This window comes from Peromyscus maniculatus, chromosome 9, assembly GCF_049852395.1.
Source record: "Peromyscus maniculatus bairdii isolate BWxNUB_F1_BW_parent chromosome 9, HU_Pman_BW_mat_3.1, whole genome shotgun sequence".
NCBI lineage: Eukaryota > Metazoa > Chordata > Mammalia > Rodentia > Cricetidae > Peromyscus > Peromyscus maniculatus.
In genome coordinates this window covers 13823246-13837113 of record NC_134860.1, presented here as the reverse complement: position 1 = coordinate 13837113, position 13868 = coordinate 13823246, and the positions used below count along the sequence as shown (strand labels likewise).

General features: G+C 44.0%; 1 long non-coding RNA gene across 1 annotated transcript in view; it reads right to left on the bottom strand.

Moving 5' to 3' along the window:
* Positions 1-279: 279 nt before the first annotated feature.
* LOC121832185 (uncharacterized) overlaps positions 280-13868 on the bottom strand; it is a 35021-nt gene continuing 21432 nt past the window's right edge. Inside the window, exons 2-3 of the long non-coding RNA XR_006075716.2 lie at positions 6117-6356; positions 280-568 (exon numbers count right to left, since the gene is read on the bottom strand). This is a non-coding gene — a long non-coding RNA (uncharacterized LOC121832185). The remainder of the gene's footprint in view (positions 569-6116; positions 6357-13868) is intronic.

Sequence of the window (13868 nt, the reverse complement as noted above, 5' to 3'; positions counted from 1 at the left end):
GATCATGTGTTAAAATGGAAATATCATTAATCATATGTCTTTATCTAAAACATGTTAAACATACATTTATCTGTCATCTTGTAGCTCAAGCCTTACACCTCTGAAAGGTGACCTTGACTGAGAATTAGTCTCTGCCTGCTCTGTTTTCATTTCCACATGGCTCTCACACCCTAGAGTGAAATTAATCAGTGTACTAAACTTGAGTCTTAATCCAAAACTTAGGTGTCAAAACGAATACAACTATCTATATTAGTTATTTTTTGCATTGTCTGATATACCTGTCAGGAACATCTTATGGGAGGAAGGATTGGTTTCAGCTCATGGTTTTAGATGGCAGAGTCCATCACAGTAGAGACTTCTTCTGCAGGAGGAGGACCACGTGGGGACTGGAGTACTTGGCAGCACTTGTTCACTGACACAACCAGGAACCAGGGTGAATAGCCAGAACCGGAGGCAGGTGTGGCCTTCAAATGCCTTCCCTGGAAACCTGCTTCCATCTGCTAAGCCCATATCACAAAGGCTCCACAAGTTTCCAAAGCAGTACTACCAATTAGGAAGTTCCACAAGCCTGTGGGAGGAAGGCAGTATTTAACTAAAATATTTTAACTTTTTATGATTCAGTTTCAGCTGAGCATAGATAAGATAATCTCCAAGCGGCTTTTGTGGTATCAAGGCGGCAACAAAGGGAAAATCCCGGATTCTCCATGTCATCCGTGTAAGTGGAGATGCCCAGCCCCGACAGGTCCATATACGTGGGCCTTGGGTCGCCCTTGCCCCATGGTCTTCAGTCAGGCTCAAGGCTTGTTTCTACTACTCACTAGCTCTAATAATCCACTGCTAGTGGGACTTGCTGCCATTTCTCCTCTAGAGTCTGTCCACCATTCCAGGGCCATATATAGCATAAATTTCCCAGTATTCTCTTCAGGTTCCACCGGCGTCAACCTTCTTGACACCAACAGCTCTCTCCCTCAATCCACAGTGCTCCTACCTAGTCTAAATGATGAGGCAGGTTGGAAGGCAGCTGTTTATTTTGCCTCCCCAGGATTTTTTCCCAACCATGAGTCCTTGTTTCTATAAATCTGCTCCACCTGTGCCTTCTTTAAATCCCACCAATGCCATGGCTCTCTACTCCCTCACATTTTTGCATGTACTCATGAGGTTTGGGATGTGTTCCTTCCCTCGTTTAAGCTGAATATTAAAGAACATTTTGGCTGTCAACAACTTACAGAGACTAGAAGAACAGATAGATGATGTATGTGTACCTATATGCCAGGATGATGCTGGCCAGCATCAGTCTTGGAAGTCATTGTTAGAAATGAAAATTCTCAAGCTCACCCACTACCTCAGAAAGCTTGTGGGTAGCAGTTGCCTGTGCTGCACCGAGAGTTCCCAGTGATTCTGATGCACACTCAAGTTTGAGAACCACTGATTCATGCACTAGAAAAGTATCAGACAGTGAGCTGCATGAATTAATAGATAAGTCAGGCAAGCTCATGAACAGTGGGGTTTCTTGACACTTACTGGGTGTGCTTTGGGGCACTTCATTTATCCTTCTTATGGCTTTTTTTGCTAGCCTACATAGCAGTGATTAATGATAGTCCATACCTTACTCTGATGAGCATGAAACAAAAGCATGGGTACAGAAGGCCTTCATAACTGTTAAAATGCCACAGGACCACAAGTCAGACAGGCAGCTTTTAGAATGCCAGCATCAGTAGCAGAACAGCTTGATCGGAAAGTCCAGCACATTCTAAACAGCCCTCTGAAGGTCTGAGCAGCTGCTGGGATCAGCCCACATCTCAGCAAATTCATCAGCCATTTGTCTGCCTTTGCCAGCACTCAAGAGAGCCTCTTCTCTCCTCTGCCTACAGCCTCCTGGGACTGAGCACTGAAAGAAGGCAGAAGCTTGTGCCCTGTGTCCTCCATGTATTGTGACTACAGATGGTGATGATTTACAAAGGGCAAGCTTTAAAGATGTCTAGCTTGGCTGTTTCTCTCTGCACCGTTTTTTTCAAGTACTCTTGCTATAGTTTAGGAAGAGGAATGGGGGGAGAGAAGGAGAGGAATAAGAAAAGCACTAGATCATGTATTCAAGACCTACAGGCTTCCTCCTGATGCCTTGGCTTGGCTTCCTCTCACATTTATCTCTGCTGGTCAGAAAAGGTACAACAAGGTCACAGAGCCTTGTCCACTATCCAAGGAAGAGGCTTCATTCAGATGCAGGCAAGCGGTTTGCTCATGCCTCCTGCCTGTTTACAGAACAAAAGCATGCAGCACATCCAAGCATCCCAGAGCCCCCCTGGGAAGGGCTGTCAGTGGTCTCTGCAGCAAGAAAGGGCCCCAGCACATGAATATCAAAGAGTCCTCTCCCTGCAGGTGGACGGTCACAGTGTGGTCTCATCTCCTGGACTTCCAGTTGGCATTTGAGGCTGAATGCTGCAGAGACACTGATGAGCTTGAAAAGCGTAAGGCAGCATGGCTGAGGTGGGTCCAGGGGATTTCCCTGGCAACCATAAGCAGCCCAGATAGACGCCGGTGCACAGACCTCCCTTACCACCTCTACTATGGTGTTAAGAATTTTCTTTTTCAACAAGACTTCCTTGTTGTGGGTTTGGCTTTTCAAGCCGAAAAGCTGGTGAAAAGATGTGGGGTAGAGCTCTTGCCTAGCATGCACAAGGCCCTGGATGTGAGCCTCAGTATTGTATAACAAATCAACAAACAAACAAATACATAAATAAACACTGGAGGAAATGATATATTCAACTAAGATGACCTCTCATTTCTGAGACACAAACTTCCCAGCAATCTGGTTTGCCAGAAATATTTTAAAAATAATAATAATAATAATAATAATAATAATAATCTTTTAGACAGGATGCAACTCCACAAAATTCTAGATTTTTTACTTAATGCCTACAATTATTTGTGGTTCTTTAAGTCTTTCACCTAAAAGCTTGGCCTGGTCCATGTTACACATGTATTCAAAAGGTATTATACATTTAGATGCAGGTTCTAGCAAGGGTCCAAAGGAAAGAAAGAGCAGATGTAACCTCCACCTCAAGGAGAGAGGATGAGTGACCACCTTTCTTATAGTTCAGGACACATTGTGCACCTTGACTTAAAGCTGGTAACGCTACCAAGAAAGGATGAGTTCCTGGTCTCATAGCTCCATGCAGATGGTTGAGAAATGGTATTCATTGGCTGTGGTTCTGCAATCAGGAAAGACCAAAAAATGGGAGACTAATCATAAGAAAGAAAAATAGCTCAATCCTGGGGTTTTATAACACAATTTCACTCTCTCCTTTCAGCACTCACCTAAGCCTGCAGCTGTGGTTCTGCACAATTTTTATTTGCACCAATGCCAATTTAGCTCAGGGAACAAAATAAGCCACAGTTCTCAATTAAATATACTGCGAAAACAGGAAGTTCATGTTTGGCCTGGGGTTTATCCACATTAAGCTAAGGTCTGCAGCCGAGAAATCTAAGGCTGTCTGCATTTTATCTTCACTCTAAAAGGATCAGACTGTCACGTTATCTCCAATCGGAAGAGTTTGGGGATCTGTGTACACAGGGGTACAATGAGAAGCTATAGAAATTCTATTGCCGTCATCATGCAGCTTTGGTGCTACAAATAAAGAGATGATAGGATGCTTCTCAAGGTCTCGAGGCCGATCTGTGGTGGGTATATAAAGAGCCAGTCCTCTCTGGTACGTTTGACCCTCTGTGAATGCTCACTAGAGTCCTTCCTTTGGATGGTCTATTATCCGTCCTTATAAGAATCAAGAACATGATTTTCATTCAACAAACACACTACCCAGCCTCCACAGCCTGAAATTTGGGGTTTTCTGGAAGGTGGGCAAAGTGAACGGATAGGTCAAATACCTAACTAAACCCATTGCTTTTTGAGGTCTGGTGGTTTTACCTACTACATATATTTAACACCACTGAAAGAGTAGGATTGTTGAACTTATATGAAGAAAATGTTCAGTGTCTGTTGCTCAGTAAAACACTATAGGCCTAATGAATGGACAAGCTGTTTCAACAGCCTTTCTGGCTGATTCAGGGCAGGCAGTCATGGCCACCAGCCTACCCAGTTCACCTCCAGGATGAGCTCCTTCCTACCAACTAGGTGCTGATCACTTTGCATCTGAAATCAGAAAGTGATGAATTCTCACTTTCTCCTTCTTATACAGTCCAGGTTCCCAGCTCAAGGAATAATGCCACTCACAGTGAGCAGGTCTTCCCACCTCAACCAATCTAGTCAAGCTCTTCCCACAAGCATGCCTAGAGAGCAGTCTCCCAAGGTGATTCTAGTTTCCATCAAGTTGACAACTGAGATTAACCATCACACATATATACACACACTCCTCATATACTGCCTTTCCTTTCCCCCAGGATTTCAGGAAGAGTTACCATGCCCAGTGCACCCATCATTTCTCTGGAAGGATCTGAGAGTGGTTGAGATCCTGAAGGCCAGAAAAAGCAGAGTAAAAGCATTTAAGAGCACTTGTTGCTCTTGTAGGGAAACTGGGTTTGGTTCCCAGCATCCACATCAGGGAACTCAACATTTTTGAGGGATGCCTACATTTTGTTTTAAGCAACTGGGTAGGTGGCAGTACCATTTGACTAGATGGGGAAGCTAGGAAGAAACTATGAGATGAAACAACTGCCATGTCTGGACATTAGATAGTGTCTGGATGCCCACTGTATAACTGAGCAGAAATGATACACATAAATCCATACAACTACATGGAGGCCAGCACACAGATCTGGGAATAATCAGAATTATAATAATCATGTCTCATAATATTTTTGTCCCTCAAGCTGGTGAATATGGTCTAATGTATGCTAGAAATAATTGACAAGTTAAGATTTGGAGAGGCCAGGAAAATGGTTCCAATTTCCCAAGATAAGTACATATCTAATTCAAATAGGGCTTATCTATTCATGCTGAGAGCATATTTTTAAGTGCTATCATGTGCTGACTACTATGAGAGCCAAAAGATACTAATATTAATACTGTAACTAGAGAAATATAAATGCTGATTAAATGCCATTTATAATACTTTGGTTAATATTTGAGGAATTAATCACCTAGTAGAGGAGATAAACACATAAAAATATGTGTGTAGCCTTGGAGAGTATACAGGACATCAAAGTAGTGGCAGCAAAAGCTTTGTGGGTTCATCAAAAGGATCTGTGTGTCCCATGCCAAGGGACTACTAGTCCTTTGACACTGTAATTAGGACAAGGACAACAAGTCCTTCTGTGGCAGAGATGATGCTGCAACTCCATCGTGAGGGCTTCAGTGCACCAGTGACTTTGCTGGACCTGGCCTTCACATCTGCAGGAATAGTGAAGACCCAGGGGGCCCCAAAGTTATCTCAATAACAAGGTTTCCTGTTTAGGGATTCAGGATGTCTATCCCACTGGCACGCTGCTGGGATCTGTATGACTGAAACTTAGCAGTGAAGAGATCCATGACTTAACTCTGTCTCATTACAGCAATCAGGGTGGAACATGGCTATAAGAGTTCATGCATGTGTGTGTCTCCTACAAAAAACGTAAAATACCAATAGCTGTGATAGAATGTTGTCTGTAAGCGACATCAGAATCTTTTCTGAGTACTTGTATGGTTGGTTTGTTTTGGTTCTGTGTTGTTTGATTTTGAAACAAGAACATATTATATATAACCCAGACTAGCCTCAGACTCACAGCAATCCTCCTGTTCTTTGTATCAATTACCTCACTTTGTATTCATAATAATCAGTTGAGACAGGTAATTATCATCTCCATTTGGCCTATGGATGAACCAAAATCACCCAGTGTCATAGTAGTAGACCTACACTCTGAACCACTGTGAACCCGGAAATGGACCCTCAGTGAGAGGCACCACTGTCACGTTGGACTCCGTAGTAGCTTTGGGTCCCTTTGTACTCAGCACTTACATCCTGCACAGCATCCACTCCAACACAGAACCACCCCCATACCAACTGCTGTCGGTGCGCCTACTCCCCTCCCATCCCTCTGAAAGCCCTCCCTCTCAGGCCGCCCCAATTTACATAATCGCTTTGTGTTTCTCACACAGACATGACTGACACTGTCCAGCAACCCACCTGAAATAGCCGATTCTTCGGAGACACTAGAGGCCCCTTCCATTTTGTTTTCAGTTTTAAGCTGTTAAAACTGTCCACCAATCTGCTGATAAAACACAATAATGTAATTTATCTCTGAGAACAGCAGAAACATCTCGACAAATTGGATTTGCTTTATCTTCTTTTAAAAACTGTTGTTCGGGGTTTTCTTTGAAGATGTCCTTTTCACAGCATTGTTGTCCTCGTGGTAACTTGAGATGACTTTGAGAGGAAAAAGAGAGAGAGAGAGAGAGAGAGAGAGAGAGAGAGAGAGAGAGAGAGAGAGAGAGAGAGAGAGAGAGAACTTAATTTACATTCCCTCTCCTATCTGGTGCTGAGAAAGATTTGCCTGCCCGCCCTCTTGCTAGAACCTCTGCTGAGCTGTGATGGACCACCCCACCACCACCACCGTTCTCCCCTTTGTTTCTGTACTAACTACAGAGCTAGCTTCTAGAAGAGGAGCCCTGACATCAAGTGATTAGGCATCCCCTCCTCTCTCCTATCCTGTATCTATCACCCATTAGGCCATGATCTATATGTTCCATCATTTATCCTGTCTTCCCCATTCTTTCTCAGAACCCAAACCATTTACCCAGATCCTAGCCTTTCTTGAAAGCCCCACAGACTCTGTACCACAGTAACCCATCTATCCACCCTTATTCTTTTTCTGAATGGTTCCTAAACTTTTATGGCTAAAACTCCTGGGTGATCCCATATGGACCAGATCTACCTTCCTGGGACCTTGTTCTTCCCACAGTTCCACTCCTTGTTTCAGAGTAAACTGTGTGGTGTGTTTTCAGGATGGAGTCTAGAAGACCACCTCCCTTGTGTGGCCTTCACTGTGGAGAAGTCTGAAACAGGAACTTCAGAATGTGTGAGTGGTTCTCCTGTCCTCGTCTTCGCCTTCATCAGGCCCTCATCACAGCAGCACCACAGTCCTCATCCTCCCCTCCTCTCCTCTCATGTTCTCCCTTCTCTAGCATATCCCACTTCTGATCCACTGAATATGCCCAACTCTCTGTGGTTCCTGGACTTTATGTTCTTCCTTCTGAGATGCCTGACAAACTCCTCCCTCTCTCCCTAGCTGTTACTCCAGGTGGAGTTGTGTCTTGCCTTCCCTGGGCTTCAACAGCACACTCTCCATATAAATATTTATGGGAGTTTTAAACCCTTTTAACCCACATCTGTGGTGAGATAAGAATGACCACAAATTCATTATAATGCCTCCCACTAAGAAGTAGAGACTACCGGGAACTTGAGGGAGCAGGTTGGGGGTAGGACAGAGGGAGAGAGTAACAAAAGAGATGTCTTGATGGGGAGGGGGGACATTTTGGGGTTAGAATAAACCTGGTTCCAGGGAAACTCCCAGGAATCCACAAGGATGACCCCAGCTAAGACTCCTAGCAATAGTGGAGAGGGTGCCTGAACTGGCCATCTACTGTAATCAGACTGGTGACTACCCTAACTGTCATCAGAAAGCCTTTACCCAGTAACTGACAGAAGCAGATATCCACAACCAAGCACTGGGCTAAACTCCAGGAGTCCCACTAAAGAGAGGGGGAGGAATTTTATGAGCAAGGGGGGTCATGTTGGGGGAACCCACAGAGACAGCTGACCTGAGCTCGTGGGACCTCATGGACTCTGAACCAACAGTTAGGGAGCCTGCATGGAACTAACCTAGGCCCTCTGCATGTGTGTGACAGTTGTATAGCTTGGTCTCTTTGTAAGGCTCCTAGCAGTGAGATCAGGACCTGTTCCTGGTGCTTAGCTGGCCTTTAGGAAACTGTTCCCAATGCTGGATTACCTTGACCAGCTTTTATGCAGGGAGAGGAGCTCAGTCCTGCCTCAACTTGATGTGCCATGCTCTGTTCAAGCCCATGGGAGGTCTCCCCCTTTCTAAATGAAAACTGAGGAGGAGTGGATGCAGAAGGCAGTAGTTGGGGGGAGGGGCAGAAAGATAGGAGGGAAGGGAAACTGTAATCAGTATGTAAAATAAATGAAAAATGTTAATTAGATTTTTTAAGGTTAAAAAAAGTAGAGTCTATATCCTTTCCCTAGAATCTAAATAGTTTTATGACCACATTGATCAAAAAATACATATATATTAAGAGTGAAATGTTGGCAGTTTTTACTTTCTTTTTCTTTAAAAGTGCACAGGGTTTTATTCTTGATTTTGGTTTTGGTTTTGTTTTGTTTTGAGGATTTTGTATGTACCCTGTGTTTGCATCATCTCTACCCCTTCCTCCTCCTGTGTCCCTCTGACTCCTTTCAAATTCATGACCTCTTCTTATCTATTATTGTTACACACATGATAGGTAGATGATAGATAGATAGATAGATAGATAGATAGATAGATAGATAGATAGATAGATAGATAACCCAAACCTACTAACTTCATTTAGTGCTGCTTATATGTACATTGTTTAGAGCTGATCACTTGGGATTGGATAACCTATCAGAGGCCTTGTCTCTGCAGAAAAGTGACTCTTCCTCTCTCAGCAATCACTTATTGCATGTAGCTCTCCATCTAGCGATGAGGCCCTATGAGATTTTTCCCATTCACATCAGTATAACAGCTGATGTCTTTATGAAAGTCTTGCTTAGGCAACCATATTGTTGAGTTTTCATGAAATCAACTTTCCTGTCATGTCTACAGGACACTATTGTGAAGCAGGGGCCTTGATCTTTCCAACCCCTCTTCAGCTATGTTTCCTGAGCCACCACACACTTCAGACATAAGACTTCGAGCAAGCTGGAACTGACCTGGAATTCTCCTCCCTGGGAACTAGTTCTCACAGTAGTGTCAGGTACTGTGTAAGCTGCCAAGGGAGAAAAGCAATCAGCAGTCTGATCCATCTGTGAAGCCTGTGACAGCAATCATGACTGACCAGACAAGATATTCCCAATGGCCTAATAATGACACTTTTATCCTGCGGGTAACCAAGAGCTGTCTAATTAGACTTGGGAACTACTCAGTGGAAGGGAGCTCACGCCTGGTACTGGAAGTCTAACCAACTACTCAATGGAAGGGAGCTCACGCCTGGTACTGGAAGTCTAACCAAGTACTCAGTGGAAGGGAGCTCACGCCTGGTACTGGAAGTCTAACCAAGTACTCAGTGGAAGGGAGCTCACGCCTGGTACTGGAAGTCTAACCAAGTACTCAGTGGAAGGGAGCTCACGCCTGGTACTGGAAGTCTGACCAACTACTCAGTGGAGAGGCCATTGACCCTAGAGGAGAACCTATTACTGCCTTCTTCCTAAGGCAGTACAATTTCTAACTGTATTTAAAATATCTATCCTTATACCCACAGATAAAGGCAGCATTCTCCCCTCATCAAAGAACCTTCTTTCTTCAGCAGAGAGACTGTTACAGAGATCTATACCTAGTCAAAATGCAGAGTAGGTGATGCCATGGGGTGCCCAACTTCAATTGGCACATCTACAGTGCAGACCCTACATCTAAGTTTTAACTTTATGCCTTTTTGGAATTCTGAATGTCTTGAGGAACCATATAACAGTCCTGACTACTCTGAGGTTTCCCTAATGCAGAAACTCCGTGTAGATGCTCTGGCTGACAGCCTCTCTAGTCAGCCTTGCTTTCTAGCCATGTCCACCAAGGCAACAGCTTGAAACTAACTTTCACCATCTAAATCGTGGAAACCACCTTTCACCATCTAAACCATTCACAAAACAATGACCAAGAAGTTCCTTTGAGAACACGACATAGAACACAAGAACTGTCCTACCAAATTATTAACTTAAAAAGCAAGAAAAGGAAACTGGAGAACTGGCTCAGTGATCAAGGTCACTTTTCTTGCAGAGGGTCCAGGTTTGATTCTCAGCACTCTGCTCACCACAGTCCATAGCTCAGGTTCAAGGGGATTTGACATCTTCTCCTGACCTCCATGGACACCATGCACACATGTGGTACACAGACATCCATTTGAGCAAAACACTCACACACAAAATAAAATAAAATTTTAAAAATTAAAAAAGCAATATGTACTTAGGCAGCATTTTTTAAGCTACTATGTTTGCAATAATAAATAGCCAAAATACCTTTTTACCCTGAAAGATTATAAGTGGAAACACAAGACTATTAGTAACTGCAGGCCATGCATGACCAGTAAATATGTATTAACTGCCCAAGTCACCCAATGCTCTTTCTTTTAATACTCTGGGATCTACACTTCCAGACCCCAGAGCTAAAGACCCATGTCCCTGTGTGCTATAAACTTCACATATGATCCCCTTCGTCAACAAGATGGATTAACAGAGACAAAGGACACTGTGGTCAGAGACACCCACTCCCCAAAAATTCCACACGTTTATTGGAGTGCATCCTGTATCAGAAGGCCTGATTACAAGTCCTGACACACACGAAGAATTTCACAGAATGCCTATGCCCTAGAGGCTTAGACGAGGACCCAATAAATTTTTCTATAAAGGGCAGATAATAAATACCTTAGACTTTGCAGGTCAGTGAATACAAAACTCTGCCCTCATAGCCATAAGACAACACACAGAAAACACCATAGGCAATATATAAATGAATGGGTATGTCTACACTGCAAATAAAACTTTATCTACAAATGCAGGCTGCAGCAGTTTGGACCCTGGGGCTGCAGTTGCCAACCAGTCACCTTCACTATTACTTAGAGATAATAGACCACACAGGGTAGCGCTCGGCATTAAATGCATAAAGTTATAGTGGTCCTTTCAGCAAGAAGGTGCTACAGGGAGAAGATGGGCATGGTGAGAGAGCAAAGAGCACTAAAGGTAAACTCCCCCAGTCTCATCCTCTGCTGAAGGCCCATTTTTGTTTATTGTAGCCCATGGTGTATAAAGAACCATTGAACACAAGCAAATAATCTGTATTCTCACTCATGGCAGCTAAACTTGAAACGGTATTTAATATCTGGTTTCCTGCAACTTACACTTTAAAGTTTGGCTTATTGCTTTCCAGAGCAAACTGAGTCGATGCAGTTTTTAAGACTGGATTACCACCTTCTACAAGTGACAAAGCCAACTTTTATGGAGAAAATCCTCACAGCTCTATCCTTTTCAAGATCATCAAAAGTAGACTGACCTGCCAGACACTGGGCCAGAACACCCTGGGTATAGAATGAGGATGATATCATTTGAACAGGAATTCATGATTTAGGAAAAAAAGCATACATGTGCAGACTGTTCTCAACTCTTGAGGCTTTGACTTAAAATATTTTGAGTTATATTGTTGGTGCAGGAGCTCTGCAGACACCATGCTGCAAATAATCCCTGTGTGGTAGATATTAGTATAGTATCTTGAAGTTGGGTAGCAGCAGTCAGCAGTCAGCCAGGCAACGAGAAGGACGAATGATGGCGCCATGCCATGCCCTGTCATACCGTGCCACACTGCTGCTAACGGAAGGTACACAGCAGCTTGGGGTACATGAGCTACATTTTCAACCTAGTACCTAAGTTTGTCAAGATGAGCACCATCATAAGACATCTGTAGAAAGATAACGAAAGAAAGACACAGTAATTTTTGGACAGAGAAACATAGTGGAGCTGTCATTCATGATCCCTCGTGTTTTGATAGATGTCCACATTTTGAATTCTACTGTCTCAACACAGAATCAAAATAGGAAATGTTTCCATTCTCCACCCCTGCTTTTAGAACGTAGGCACACAACTTTGTATCTACCAATCAGACACATCCATATGAAACTAGATTAACAAGTGAGTCACATGTAAGGAGAGGGTACTGGTACCCACTCAGCAGAGATGGATGTCAGCAGAGGTGGTATGGTTCTGGGACCAAAAGAAAAGCAGCTTTTTGCCAAGACAGACCATAGTGTGGTGCCAGGAATTGGTGCTGTGAAGTGAATTTGGGATCTCTTCCCCCACCCCTTCCAATAACTTGTGTGTAAATTAACTCTAGCATGTAAAGACTATCCAGGGTTACATGAAGAAAAAAATTAAAGTTCCTCAGTGGCAATAATGTAAGTTAAATGCTCCCAGAAGGTCTTCCTAACCTCCACAAAAGCCCAGAAGCAGGAGAGCAGGCTCTGTTCAGGGACTGAAGGTGAATGTGATTGAAATACTAGGAGCATAGGAAAAAGTAGCTGGTGATGGCAGCAAATGAAGTAGCCAGAGAGACGAAGGATTTTTCTGTACCCTGTTTGGTTTTGAACACAGAGAAAGCCATTAAAAGCCTTGAAGCAAGAGCTTGTACATAACATATCTGCAGTTTGGGAAGATTCTGCGGAAGCAGATGGAGATCTGAGTGCAGAGCAGGGCAGAGAACAGGGCAGAGAGAACTACAGCAGGTTGCTGTAGTCAGCAGGGGAGAGGTAGAAGATCAGTCAATGAAGCAGTGACTTGAGGAGGGGCAGAGCAGGCTCATTGGTTCTGCCGAGATTTTAATTTAATCAGGGAAGAAGAAACACGGCACATTCATGCATATGTCTCCCTACCAGGGAAGATAATATTCCCCCTAGAAAGCATTCAGCTAGCATCCCAGGGTCTCTATTTCCCCAGGGCCACCTTGCACAGAGCCAGCATAGGCAGACCCCAGGAGATGCTGCTGACCTTCATGTTGATGACTTTCCGGAAGCAGGCAGGATACAGAGAGAAAAAAAGATCTCACTTTATGACTATTGCCCAGAGCTTTCCTCCTGCAAGAGGAGAGCTGACTCTGGGACATGCATGCAATAAATCTCAGAAAGGTGACATGGTTATTCATTTCCTCAGAGTCCCATATTTCACTGGATCCTCTCATCTACCTTCCATCTCTTGAAGGGCAACTAATCAAGAAATTTCCCTACCTAAGGAAGTTACGATGACTAGCCAGTTATGCCTTCTGGAACCAAGGGCTTTAGGTTTCTGAACACTTTAGATTCCTAGCAGAAGGAGGCATAGATACTGGAGATTCCAGAAACGCTGCAGTTAAGAAAGAGACAGATGTTCTGCAGTAGCCACAGTTCTGTGCAATGTCCTCTCTCCTCCTCCTCCCTCACTCCAGTAACTATGTATAACGTTTATCTTTTAGTTGAACTGATTGCTTTGTCTTCAGTTTTGGAAGGCTGAGTCTGGGGAAGTAGCTCCGGCCGGAAAGTGCTTGCTGCACAGGCATGAGGCCCTGAATTTGACCCCCAGCACCCAGATAAAGAGCTGGACAAGTTCATACACTACTGCAATCACAGCCCCGGGGAGATGGAAACAGGTCTAACCTTAACAGGAAGGCCCAGGTTCTGGTGAGATGTGTACATTTAAACAAACACATTTGAAAGGATAGTGCATCACCCATAATTACATCCAATTAGCATAAACAGCTTCCCCTTTCCATCCTTCCTCCGAGTCCTGGCCCTCTCTTGGGTTACGAAGGCTACACCTCTTACCAAAATATATTTCTTAGCTCTAGCTCTCGGGGAAAACAAAGTCTGAGTCATATCCCTGTTCTGGAAGTCTAGGAGAGATGACTTGGGTCTGGATAGCACCCTTTGTGAAGAGAGGGGGAAGAAGAATCGGCCAGAGGAAAAAAGTAAGGCTGCAACATAGTCACAGAGAGCTTCATCCACCCTGGGGCAGCTCAGAAGTCAGGACAGCTCTTCAGTTGATGCAGGTTAAGACAGGGACCTACCTTATACACCAACCCAACACGTTAGGGAGTTCCAGCTGCCTCCGGGTAAAAACACCACCTCAGATAAGGATGGTCCTTTCTGTCCAGGGCAATGACCCAAGAACTCACCT